Below are 14,278 nucleotides of genomic sequence, written 5' to 3'. Positions count from 1 at the left end.
AGTATCAGTATCAGTAGAAAGGAAGGAATTGACTATTGAGGTAAAAGAAAGAATTGTGCCTCTCTGCGTATGTAAGAATGAAGAAAGAAAACAATTGAAAATAATCTAGGGCAGATCAGATACATTAACAAATCACCCTGTATGTGAGTACATGACCTGAATTGACCATTCTTCCCCTGGTCCAGTGTTTGGTTTAGAGGTGGGTTTCTAGTGCAGGTCATTCTGTTACACTCAAATACAGAACTTTGACTTGAGCTGTTAGAAACAGAATTTCCCTTTGTGCTGACCATGGAGATATTAAGATGTAATACTGGACCCCTGAGTGGTACCTCAAAGAGAAAGGAAATTCATGTGGGAAAAAAAGCAGGATTAAGAGGTGAAGAGAGATGGCAATATACTTTGAGACCTTCACACTACCCATGCTTGCAAATGAGAAACAGTGATGAAATTTTCAGTTTTAGGAACCAATTCTCCTTGTTTGAGCTATGTTTCTTCCATTTGCTCTTGGAAATACTTTAACTGAATCAAGACTGCCTTATTTGAAGTGTCTGCATTTTTAAAAATTAACATATAATATATTATTTGTTTCAGGGGTACAGGTCTGTGATTCATCAGTCTTACACAATTCACAACACTCACCATTTAGCACGTACCCTCCCCAATGTCCATCACCCAGCTACCCCATCCCTCCCACCCCTCTGCCCTCCAGCAACCCTCACTTTGTTTCCTGAGATGAAGAATCTCTTATATTTTGTCTCCCTCTCTGGTTTTATCTTGTTTCATTTTTCCCTCCCTTCTCTAGGATCCTCTGTCTTGTTTCTCAAATTAGTCATATCACTGAGATCATGTGGTAATTGTCCTTCTCTGACTGACTTATGTCGCTTAGCATAATACCCTCTAGTTCTATTCACGTCATTACAAATAGCAAGATTTCATTTGTCTTCTTTGTGGCTGCATAATATTCCATTGTATATCTATATCACATTTTCTTTATCCAGTCATCTGTTGATGGACATCTAGGCTCTTTCCATAGTTTGGCTATTGTGGACATTACTGCTATAAACACTGGGGTGCACATGTCCCTTCGGATCACTGTATTTGTATCTTTAAGGTAAATACCCAGTAGTGCAATTGCTGGTCATAGGGTAGCTCTATTTTCAACCTTTTGAGGAATCTCCATACTGTTTTCCAGAGTGGCTGTACCAGCTTGCATTCCCACCAACTGTGTAGGAGGATTCCCGTCTCTTCGTATCCTTGCCAACACCTGTCATTTCCTGACTGGTTAATTTTAGCCATTCTGACTGGTGTGAAGTGGTATCTCACTGTGGTTTTGATTTGGATTTCCCTGATGCTGAGTGATGTTGAGCACTTTTTCATGTGTCTGTTGACCACATGAATGAATTTTTTGCAGAAATGTCTGTTCATGTCCTCTGCCCATTTCTTGATTGGATTATTTGTTCTTTGGGTGTTGAGTTTAATAAGTTCTTTATAGATTTAGGATACTAGCCCTTTATCTGATACGTCATTTGCAAATATCTTCTCCCATTCTGTCAGCTATCTTTTGGTTTTGTGGACTGTTTCCTTTGCTGTGCAGAAGCTTTTTTATCTTGATGAAGTCCCAATAGTTTGAAATGTGCTGAATTTTAGTGTCTCCAACAGAGATGCTCTTGAAAATGTTGCTTCAGTGAGGACAAGGTTGGACTGTCTGATGTCTAAAGTCCCTTCTAGTTTCAAGTATCTACAGAAGACTCAATTTTAAAGGAACATAGAGGAGTGTAGGAATTTATTTGCATTAATACTGCATCTATGGAATATAATTTTGGAAACACCTTTGTACTCCCTCTGGCATATTTCAATACAGCAAAACTTATCCCATAGAATGTATGTAAATGCTTCTCTGCATTCTTTTAGTTATAAAACAGAATGAAAGAAGAATGTTTAAGGGGGAAAAAAAGCAACAATAATGACGAAACACCATCAGCATAATGCAATGAGAAATATAGTCAGCCCCTTTTATATACACATCCATCATGGCAGAACCAGAAATGGATATACAGCCTTGTTCGGATGTATCTTACAAAATTGCTTGAGAACATTGAGGCATAAAGCTCTTAGCTTAATGAGTTGGTAACATTTTGCAGATTTGCTTAAAACACATTGCTTTCCAGACTGTGTCAACAGACTCCAACAGTTCTTGCCAACACACTCGTCCTAAACAATTACATTAAGATCCATAAGGCCGTGTTTACAGTTCTGAGAAGCAAATGTATTGTTAATGGGCCATAAACTATCCTCTGACTCAATGGCTTGGCTTTTTGAAATTTGTGTAATAGTCAACGGAAAATTTCCAACATCTACTTGGCACGGAAGCGGAATTAGCTTCAGGGATATAAAACTGAATGCTGAGAAGCATCCCTTCCACACATTTCCAATCTGATGTGCTTCTTTTTAGAATAAAACAATTTACAAAAATTTTGAAGGAAGATCATTGCCATAGTTTAGAATAGTTTTATATGTTATAACAAAAAAGTAAATAATCACGAGAAACCATAAAAAAAAGTCCTGTGTGTACAATATCCTCAATTTTCTCTCAAATAGTTTTGAAAATCTCTTGTGAAATAGCTGCATCAGTGAGTCACAAATAGTCTGTGAACAGACATTCAGTGCAGCTTCCTGCTTGTCACGCCCGCTATTTTTTTTTTTCTGGTTGCCAAAAACCCAGTTGTTACAATCCAGAGTTTTTATCTTCCTATAAAACGCTATGACTGCTTCTCATACCTGTTTTCCATCTTCCTATCTTTCTTGCCACTTTCTATTCTTTTTCTCTGTATATACTCTGCTTCATTCCCTTCTCACCGCAGGCATCCTTCTTGTTTTAGGCTAATGTCTCTCAGTTTCTTTTTTCCAGATGGTTCCACATCCTCTTGCTGATAATTTCCATTTGTCTCACTGTATTTTTTAAATTAACCAAATCAGGCTTTGCAAGCTTTATTCCCTATGCAGGTTTATTCTTTCGATTTCAGCCTTCTTCCTATCTTTGTAATCTTTCAAGGATTCCATGGTCAAACATTTATATATTTATATGTGGCATATTTATATATATTAATCTGCAACTTTGAGCAAGGAATTCTTCTAGATGCTGTACAAATACCGAGATGTCTGGATTCAAGCACCAAGGAGTTTGGCAACTCTGAGAAAAGTCACATTGCAAGAATATCCTTGGTATAAACAAATACTCTTCTCTTTTGGGTAACGGTTGGCAAATACAGAGGAAAGACTTTTGTCTCTCTCACTTTAGGAACCCATCAGAAGTTTAGAAGGAAGGGAAAACAGGCTTTGATCTTTTTGCTGCAGTGTGTTCCTGCTGCAAAATAATGAGGAAGGTGTTATGGCATTGAAGGCCATTAGGTTGAGAGAGCAGCCCAATGCCAGCCTTTGCAGTGCCGGTCCCTGGCACATTGCTAGTCCTGAGGCTGTCCCTACAGGCAGTGCGGCTAATATCCAATCTCTGCAGACTGCACGTTAGGTCCTGTTCCAAGCAGGCTACTCATAAGTAGTTATCTCATTTATACAACAACTTGTAAGGCCAATTCATTTCCCCCACTTCAGGGATTAGGACAACCAGGCATCAAAGATTAAGTCACTTTTTTGAAGTGGTGGGTTCAGAGTTCTGATCCAGCCAGTTTGGTTCTGAAACACATACCCTCACCCCCAGAATCAAATAACAGGACATAGGGGATTCCCTGCATCCACTATCCTCTCCTTCATGTGTGTGCTTTATCCCATCCTGCCACAGTATCACTTTCTCAAAAGGTCTGCACTGATTAACCCACTTCAAACTGCTGCCCTCCTGACCACCAAAATTTTTGATTGCTTACTCGGACCCTTTAGAACCCTGAGTGAATCATTTACATTCTGGGCACCTCAAGCCTCAACCTTCTCATTGAAAACTTCTAGGCCAATCCTAAGTGAGTTACACTGTCTTCAGCAGAGTTGCAGGTCTCCATGAAATCTGGCTTGTATATTCTTGTGATACTTTTGGACTATAAGCGTATTATCTGTCTCTCTGGGAACCATGTGAATCTGTTAGTGGCACTATTTAGTTTGGACTGTTGAACGAGAAGTTAATCTTCATGCACAAATGGTGTAATGTAAACCTCATAAAAGGATGGGTGACTTATGATTAAAAAAAAATCAGGTGTCCTATGCTCAGATATACAAACTCTGTTCTAGGTTGATCTTAATAACTTACTAATGAAATCATTACATTTTTGATACCTGATATGGAAACACCATCAACCCCAAAGCAAGAAATCTTGACTTTGGATAAGAACATGCTAATACTTTTTTTAAAAAGATTTTCTTTATTTATTTGAGGAGGGAGGGGCAGAGGAAGAGAGAGAGAGAATCTTAGCAGACTCTGCGCTGAGCACAGAGCCCCATGAGGGGCTCAATCCCACAATGCCGGGATCATGACCAGAGCTGAAATTAAGAGCCACTCAACCGACTGAGCCACGCAGGTAATAAACATACTAGTACTTTTATGGTATTTGTATTATTTATGGAATTGTCATAGTAGAATATTACACTGGGTATCAAAATCCTGGGTTCTTTAAATGACTTTAGTGCCAAGAATTGTGTGACCTAACACAAGTCATTTTTCTTATGTGACCTTCAAATTTTTCTTCTATAAATTTAGGTAGCTCAACTAGATATCTCCAAGCTCTTTAGGAATTTTCACATTTTTTAATCATCTGAAAGACTGAGGAAGCTAAAAATCATGACAACCATTTGGGGTTTCAGTGTTCATGCAGTGTTCAGTGTTCATGAATTATAAGTAGGATAACTCTCTGTTCTTTGCTCAGGAGAGTCCCAACTTGCAACATCCCTCCATAATTATAAACAACACCTCCGTTTTATAGCTTGTGTTATCTGTATTATTCTTCATAAACTTTCACCTTATGTTAATGTACATCTCTAAATTTTGAAAGTTGATTTCTATTGTCACTTTTTCCAGTTTTATTGAGATATAACTGCTATATCTCTGTATATATCTGATATAGCACTCTGTAAGTTTTTTTAATACATTTTTCTAAGTTTTTATCTAAATTCCAGTTAGTTAACATACAGTGTAATATTAGTATCATGTACGGTATAGTGACTCAGCAATTCCATACATCATCCTGTGCCCCTTACAACAACTGTATCCTTCATCCCCATCACTCATTTAACCCATCCCCTCATTCACGTCCCCTCTCGTACCCATCAGTATGTTCTGTATAGTTAAGAGTCTCTTTCTTGGTTTGCCTTTTTCTCTCTGCTTGTTTGTTCTGTTTTTTAAATTCTACACGTGAATGAAATCATATGGTGTTCATCTTTCTGACGGATATTCTGATGAACATCTTTCACTTAGTATAATACTCTAGTTCTATCATGTCATTGAAAATGGCAATTTTAATTCTTTTTGATGGCTGAGTGACCTTGGATTGTGTGTGTGTATAGTGTATATATAGATACAGATATAGATTCTAGATATAGATATAGATATAGATATAGATATAGATATACCACTTCTTCCTTATCCATTCATCAGTTGATGAACACTCAGTCTGTTTCCATAATTTGGCTATTGCAGATAATTCTGCTGTAGACACAGGAGTGCATGTATCCCACTGTGTAAGTTCAAAGTGCATAGCATAATGATTTGACTTACATATATTGTGAAAGGACCACCACAATATGTTTAACTAACACACAGCACCTCATATAGTTACAAAGAAGTTTCTTTCTTGTGATGAGAACTTTTAGGTTCTACTCTTTTCATACTACCATATGGTATATTTGAAAGTTGCTAACTATAGTCATGATACTGTATGTTATATCCCCAGTATTTATTTATCTTATAACTGGAAGTTTGGACCTTTTGATTACCCCACGACCACCACCCCCTATTTTTGGTAACCACAAACCTAATCTCTTTTTCTATGACTTTGGTTTTTGTTTTTAGATTCCACGTATAAGTGAAATCATGCCGTACATGTATTTCTCTTTCTTATTATACTTTTCATAATGCCCTCTGTCAGTGTTGTCATAAATGGCAGGACTTTCTTCCTTTTATGACTGAACAGTATCCCAGTGTATGTGTGTATGCATCCGTTCATCTGTTGATGGACATTTAGGTTGTTTTCATGTCTTAGTTATTATAAATAATGCTGCAGCAAACATGGGGGTACAGATCTGCCTTTCAGGTAGTGATCTCATTTCTTTTTAATATACGCCCAGAACTGGAATTGCTGGATCATATGGCAGTGCTCTTTTTATTTTTTTGAGGGATCTCCATACTGTTTTTCATAATGGCTATACTAATACACATTCCAACCAACAGTCTGTAAGGATTCCCTTTTCTCTATATCCTCACCAAAATTTATCTCTTTTCTTTTTGATCATAGTCATTCTAGGAAAGCCTGAGTGGCTCAGTTGGTTGATCGTCTGCCTTCAGCTCAGGTCATGATCTCAAAGTCCTGGGATGGAGTCCTGCATTGGGCTCCTTGTTCAACGAGGAGCTTGCTTCTCCCTCTGCCTGCCACTTCCCCTTGCTTGTGCACTCTCTCTCTCTCTTTCTCTCTCTTTCTGACAAATAAATAAATAATTCTTTTTAAAAAATAGTCATTCTAATAGATGTGGGATGATATCACACTGTGGCTTTGATTTGCTTTTCCCTAATGATTAATGACGTTGAGCATCTTTTCATGTACCTGTTGGTCATTTGAATATCTTCTTTGGAAAAATGTCTATTCAGGTCCTTCGTCTGCTTTTAAATTGGATTTTTTTGTTTGTTTGTTTTCTTTTCTTTTGCTATTGAGTTGTATGAACCCTTTATATATTTTGGATATTAACATCTTTTCTTTAAACTTTATTTTATTTTTCCAGTGTTCCAAGATTCACTGTTTATGCATCACACCCAGTGCTCCATGCAATACATGCCCTCCTTAATCCCCACCATGAGGTTCACCCAACTACCTACCCCCCCTGGATATTAACATCTTAACAGACATGTACTTTACAGTTTCCCCCCAATTCCAAAGGTTTCCTTTTCATTTTCTTGATCATTTATTCAAATGCATAGTCACTTTTTAAAAAGATTTTTATTTATTTGAAGGAGAGAGAGAAAGAGTGTGCATGTGCCCGTGAGGGTGAGCAGGGGGAATGGGCAAAGCGAGAAGGGGAGAGAATGTCAAGCAGACTCCACACTCAGCACAGAGACTGAGGTGGGGCTCCACTTCACAACCCTGAGATTATGACCTGAGTCAAAATCAGAAGCCGGACACTTAGACAGTAATCCCTGCATATTCATTTTTAATGAATTAACAGTAAACTTATAGGTTGTATTTTATTTTCCACATTTTGTTTTAATATTATTCTGCTCATATTCTTATATTTTGATACAAGTTTCAGTTTATCTCTCCACCCACATACACCCACTGGGATCATACATGTGCCTGTTAACTTTTCTCACTTCATCCACACATACTTCTAAATTATTTGTGTGTATGTATATTCATATTCTTACATATTATGCTTTTATTTTTCTAGAACTATGTCAAGATATTAAATCAATGGAACAAAGTTTATCTGGATTTTTAATTTTAATGTATATATTATTTTACTTTCCGAAAAGCCATTAAAACCCACTTCCTTATAAGCATTGAATCAGAGTTACACTGCTTTCTCAAACTGGTTTTCTGTACTATGGTATTGAGTATTACACATAAACAATTGAAAAAGCAGCTGGAGGAATGCCTGGGTGGCTCAGTCAGTTAAGCGCTGCCTTTGGCTCAGGTCATGATCCCAGAGTACTGGGATCGAGTTCTTCATCAGGCTCCTTGCTTGGCAGGGAGCCTGCTTTTCTCTCCATGTCTACCTGACACTCTGCCTGCTTGTATGCTCACTCTCTCTCTCTCTCTCTCTGCCTCTGACAGATAAATAAATAAATTAAATTTAAAATAATAAATAAATAAATAAATAAAATGTTTTTAAAGAATAAATGGGTGAAGAAAAGTTTAACAATAAAAGAAAAAGCAGCTGGAGGCATCTTCAGATTCAGATAAACTTGAATTCGTCTAATGAAAATTATCACGGTAAAGTGTGCCTGTCAGTTTCCTTGGCTCGACTATGAACTCATGAGGGGACTAAGAGGCTCTTTGTTTTCATGCTGTCTCTCTACCATGAACCTAGGAGTATAAGCTCTGAATTACTGTTCTCACTCATATTTTCCTAGGGCTATAGCTTACACTCCATAACTAAAGGGACTGGACAGAAAAGACAGAGAACCAAGGAACATATAAATAAAACCTGTAAAAGAGAGGATTTATATGGCTAAGTTCTAAAATAGTATCCAATTTACACAAATCCTCTCCCTTCCCTGCAATAAATCTAAAAAGCCGTCCCATTCTTTATTCATGGCTCTCAGAGAATATTAAAGAAAATGCAATTCATGATCAATCCTGGCAACACTTTCTACCTCTTTTTTCTTTTATCTCCTTTCTTGCTCTGCAGAACCCCACCTTCTTCACATTTGATCATTCCCCAAAATGTTTCACCAAATGCTCCCCTTCCTTATCCTGTCCTTTCCAGTTCCCACTCCCTCTGCCTCTTTTTCTTTCTCTCTTTTTTTTTTGTACATTATGTTAACTTACTTGCTAAGTCTTTATTCTTCTCCTTACTTATAATCATTACTTATCCTTATTTAATATTTAGTATGCTGTAGTCTCTTTTCTATTAACTTGACTCTATTAACCCATTTAGTTCTTAAAACAACACTATAGGATAAATTCCATTATAATCCCTAGTTAAAGTTATGGAGAAGTTGAGTAAACTGTCCAAGTTCCCACATCTAGTCCATAGCAGATCCAGACCCTATGTCAGGAAGTCTGGTACCAGGGCCCAGGTGAATAACCAGTCTTTTCTGCTGCCTCCCTAGCCCATTCCTCCTCTCTGAAGATTCATCACAAAATACAGGATTCCCTATGATGATTCAGATAAGGGAGGATGTTAATAAATGTTATCCTGTCCCAGTAATATAAATAATTTAAGTGGCTGTGGATGAGATTGTTATGTGGTTTCCAGTGGTGGCCATATATAGATATATTCCATTCAATTGGATTGGCTATCTGCCTAGTGTCAATATTCAAAACCCACTAAATTTGATCTCCTCATTGAAAGATGTAGGATTTCAAAGGACAAATTCTATTATCTTGATACATGTATGTATCAGAAAGAAAATAAGAATATGCAAGAATAGGATAAGAAAATGCAATGTAGTGAAGAGGATAAAAGATTGGCATTTTTGAAATAAAGAACAATAAGATGCATATAAGCTTGCCTTAATTCTCTGATTACTCATCCATAAAATTTATTACCTTTCTACTCTTCCAGCCTTATTAATTCCTTATTCATTCTTATATTTCCAACATTACTTTAGTTTGAATTACTGAGAAATTCACATTATCCTTTTACTTATGTTTAAGCTATAATTTTTTAAAAGTCTCTGAGGATCTCCTTTGCATGAGATGTATCAAAAATATACTTCTAAAGGGCAGTACATGCATGTACTAGCAGTCCTCTATATATATTCTATTGTTTAAGAATATAACTCAAAGAAAAGAGATGAGAATTCTATGTATTAATCACTAGTTTTGGGATTTATTTTTTCATTTTTTTTTCAAGGAACCCAAATCAATGTTTGAGTTTTTTGGTGATAAAATAGTTATTTAATTTGAAAGATGCCATATAAAATAAGAAATTGGTGAGTGTAGATGCTAAATACATGTTAAGTATTACTATACTATAAAAAATGGAAAAAACAAATTAAGGAAATTGTGGACAACCACCAACCTCAAAAATATTACCACTGTGATATGAAGCCAGGATAAGAATTTGCTGAAGCATCATACCTAAGTATTGGATATGGTACAAAACTAAGTTAAGAAGAAGAGAATTGTTAGCAGTTGTATGAAAAACAGAATGAGTATGGGAGAGTAGGAACAAATAAATGAAAATGGACAACAGACAAGTAGTATAAAGTAATACTGTTTCCTGGACATCCAAAGAGCCAAGTGCAGGGACTGACTAATTCTGTGTTCCAGTGGCAATTTGAAGGAAAAGATGCCTTTGGAAGCAATACAATTTTCAACAACACAAACAACCTATATAGGTCTGATCCTTAAAAATCAAGTACCATCGTAGATGGATTTATGTGGATAATATAATGAGTCAATTTTACTTATATCATATCCATGCATGCCATTTGTGGAAGAGAGTGTTTAAGAGGTACTCTAGGTCAAAAAGGGTCACTGTTTATATGCTATGCACTTTCAAAACATAGGATAACTTTGGAGGAAGCAAAGTGTTCATATCTTTTTTTAGCAAATATAATGTCAGTCCCCATACTAAAGTTTTACAAATTTCTGTGAACAGGTTTCGACCATTTAAATGAGTCCTTTAATTCAAGAAATGAGAAAGATAATTGGAGTGAGATATACCTTTCTCATTCATAAAAAACTAATTTATATCTTGTTTTTAAAATATAATTTATTCATTTTTATAATTATATATGATTATTAAAAATCATAAAACTATTACCTACCTAGTAAGAACCTACCAGGGAACAATTAGTATAATACAAATAAAACCTTTAATAAATACTAGTTTTCAATATATTATTAAATAACTACTACTCCTTAGTTTTCCCCTTTAGTGTATTTTCTACTTACCATTATGAAGTATATATTTTATTTTTATCTTTGTTTTTATTATTGGCCATTATATATTCTTTTGATAAGAATCACTGAATTTTTATAAGTGGGATAATCAACTTTCTCACTAGATCCAGGGTAGAAGAGATCCATCAATAAATAGGTAATAAATTCCATGTCCCATCTACTGTGATTATTTGAGGATAGACAATGTGACTAAAAACAAATAAAATCAGAACAGTAATAGTTTGCCTTAGACTTTTGCTAGAATAGGGAAAGGGATTCATTGAACTTGAATCTGGGAGGATGTAGGGCTGAAGCTTTCCATAATACCATCCAGAGACCACATATTTGAAATGGAAGTCAACACAGATGAAGCAAAACTAAAAATAGAGAACCTAGGTGATTGTGGGTATCTGAGGCCTGTGAATCAAGGTGCATTACTATACAGTTCAGGCACATTAACTGATAACTTTATTTTGTTTAAGCCAATTTTGACTATGTGTCTTCATACTTATAATCAAGGATTCTCTTCCCCACCACCCCTTTCATATAGTCTAGATGACAGAACTAGGCAACCAGACATTGCCTTTGTCCTATCCCCTGTAGTTTGAGTCCTTTAGAGAGAGCATTTCCAAGAATATGTAAGCCAAGATTATAGAAAAATAACTTCCCTATGTTTTTCCAGCTGAAATGCTCTAGGAATTCTGATATTCCCTTACAAATAGCAAATATATTTAGGGGTCTGGATCTCAAAACTAAGTAACAGAACAGAATACATGGATTTGGAGTTATCCATTGTCATTCCTTCAGCAGGAAGAAAAAAAATTCTTTGCTTCAGAATAAATTCACAAGCAATTTTGACTTACATGAATAAATAAGTCATTCTGTTATACTATGATGTTCATTATATTAGGAAGAAAAACAAAACTCAAGAATAGAAAATACTTCTGATGTAGCTTTAAACTGATTTGTGCATAGTTATATAAACTGAGACAATTATCAGGAATCAGCCAAATTCAAGTGACATTAGTGGTGCATTGTTAGCTTATTTATCTTGGAATCTTGACATCAAATTCTGACTGGGTCACGGCTGGTGTTGGTTGGGAAAACAGGCATAATAGACTTGGATTGAGGCAGATGGAGAAGGGGTGAGTTAAAAACAGAAAAAGAAGAAGCTAAGGGGTGATTGCTGAGTTAGAAGTGTTCAGAATCTCAAGGGCAAGATCCAAGGGAGGGAAGACTGAGGTCTCTGGTCTATTGGAACAGACAGCTTCCTGTGGGAGCTCTTCAGTACCCTGGATAGCTCCCAAAGGCTATTAAGTATTTGAACTACATCCAAGGCTTCTTTCCCTAAGCATTTTACCCTACAACCCAAGGAGCTGACCTGCCATTTCCCTTCAAGCAAAGTTTTCTGATCATTCAAGTGATAATGATTTTGCTAAACTCAGTTTTCTACAGTCTTGGAATAAACTTCCAAGACTTTACATTTTGGCATCAAATCAAAGAGTCAAGAATTTGTCTCTTAGTCTTCTGTGTAGCATGTACCAGAATTATCCTAGGCATTATTTCACATACATGAAAAGACAAGGATATACAAGAATATTCTTTGGAAGACTGCTTGAAATATAAAAATGCCAGAAACAATTTGCATATTCATCTGTAGGACAATAAATTGTAGTCTCTCTATTTAAAAAAATAAAAAATAAAATGCAAATACATTGACATATGCTGATACAAGATAATTCCCAAGAAATACTATTAAGATAATTTTTAAAGATGGAAGACATAAAAGACAAGTATGTTGCAAAATAATGTAGGGCACTGTATTTCCACCTATGGAAAAAATAGATACAATATGTTTGTATATACAAAAAGTATTCCTAGAAGATTACACACAACTGGTAATTATTTTAGAAAGAAGGTCTATGGAACTGTTAGAATTTCTTACCATCTTTATATGTTGCTTTTCAATAAAAATGCTGTCTAAAAGTATATATATATATTTTTTTTATTAACATATAATGTAGTATTTATTTCAGGGGTACAGGTCTGTTCACCAGTCTTAACACAATTTATAGCACCACCATAGCACATACCCTCCCCAATGTCTATCACTCAACTACCGCATCCCTCCCAAGCCCCTACCCTCCAGCAACCCTCAGTTTGTTTCCTGAGATGAAGAATCTCTTATATTTTGTCTCCCTCTCTGGTTTTATCTTGTTTCATTTTCCCCTCCCTTCTCTAAGATCCTCTGTCTTGTTTCTCAAATTCCCCATATCACTGAGATCATGTGGTAATTGTCTTTCTCTGACTGACTTACATCACTTAGCATAATACCCTGTAGTTCTATCCACATCATTATAAATAGCAAGATATCATTTGTCTTCTTTGTGGCTGCATAAAATTCCATTGTATATCTATACCACATCTTCTTTATCCAGTCATCTGTTGATGGTCTCTAGGCTCTTTCCATAGTTTGGCTATTGTGGACATTACTGCTATAAACACTGGGGTGCACATGCCTCTTCAGATCACTACATTTGTATCTTTAGGGTAAATATCCAGTAGTGCAATTACTGAGTCATAGGGTAGTTCTATTTTCAACCTTTTGAGGAACCTCCATACTATTCTCCAGAGTGGCTGTACCAGCTTGCATTTGGCCTATGGTGTAGGAGGGTTCCCTTTCTTCATATCCTTGCCAACACCTGTCATTTCCTGACTGGTTAATTTTAGCCATTCTGACTGGTGTGAGGTGGTATCTCACTGTAGTTTTGATTTGGATTTCCCTTTTGGTGAGTGATGTTGAGCACTTTTTCATGTGTCTGTTGGCCGTTTGAATGTCTTCTTTGCAGAAATGTCTGTTCCTGTCCTCTGCCCATTTCTTGATTGGATTATTTGTTCTTTGGGTGTTGAGTTTGAGAAGTTCTTTTTTTTTTTTTTTTTTTGAGAGAAGTTCTTTATAGATTTTGGATACTAGCCCTTTACCTGACATGTCATTTGCAAATCATATTTTTTAAGTTAATTTAAAACTATATGTAGATATGAGCTTTGTGGAGATATGAGCTACCTCCATTAATAGATCTAGCAAGCTCCCTCCCCTAAGTATAAGCCATTGAGCAAAGTTTCCTGTGGTATGTTACTTATTTTTTAGTTTCTTTGTCCTAAACTTAAAAAACAAAATATGTTGACTTTTGGCAACAGAGCAAATATTCTTTTATTGGGAAGTCTACCTCTATTCAAATTCTTCGTAATTCTTCAACATGATCAAAGAAACAATCTCTATCAGTTCACATAAACCTTCAGAGAAGCAATAATGTAGGACAAAAGTCACAGACAGTTGTTCTAGAACAGTTTGTTCTGTGCTTAACAAGGTTAAGAACTTCCTTCCATAGAAATCAGGGGCCAAAAATTTCTCAGAATTTCATCCCACTCCAGAGCACATAATGATTGCAGAATGAATCAGTGTCTCGTAAACCTAAAAGATTCTGAAAAAGGACATCTCATACATAGCCTAGAGAGCT

This window comes from Mustela putorius, unplaced genomic scaffold (assembly GCF_011764305.1).
Source record: "Mustela putorius furo isolate JIRA1106 unplaced genomic scaffold, ASM1176430v1.1 tig00537350_pilon_pilon_pilon, whole genome shotgun sequence".
Lineage (NCBI taxonomy): Eukaryota > Metazoa > Chordata > Mammalia > Carnivora > Mustelidae > Mustela > Mustela putorius.
This window is presented reverse-complemented; position numbering follows the sequence as displayed.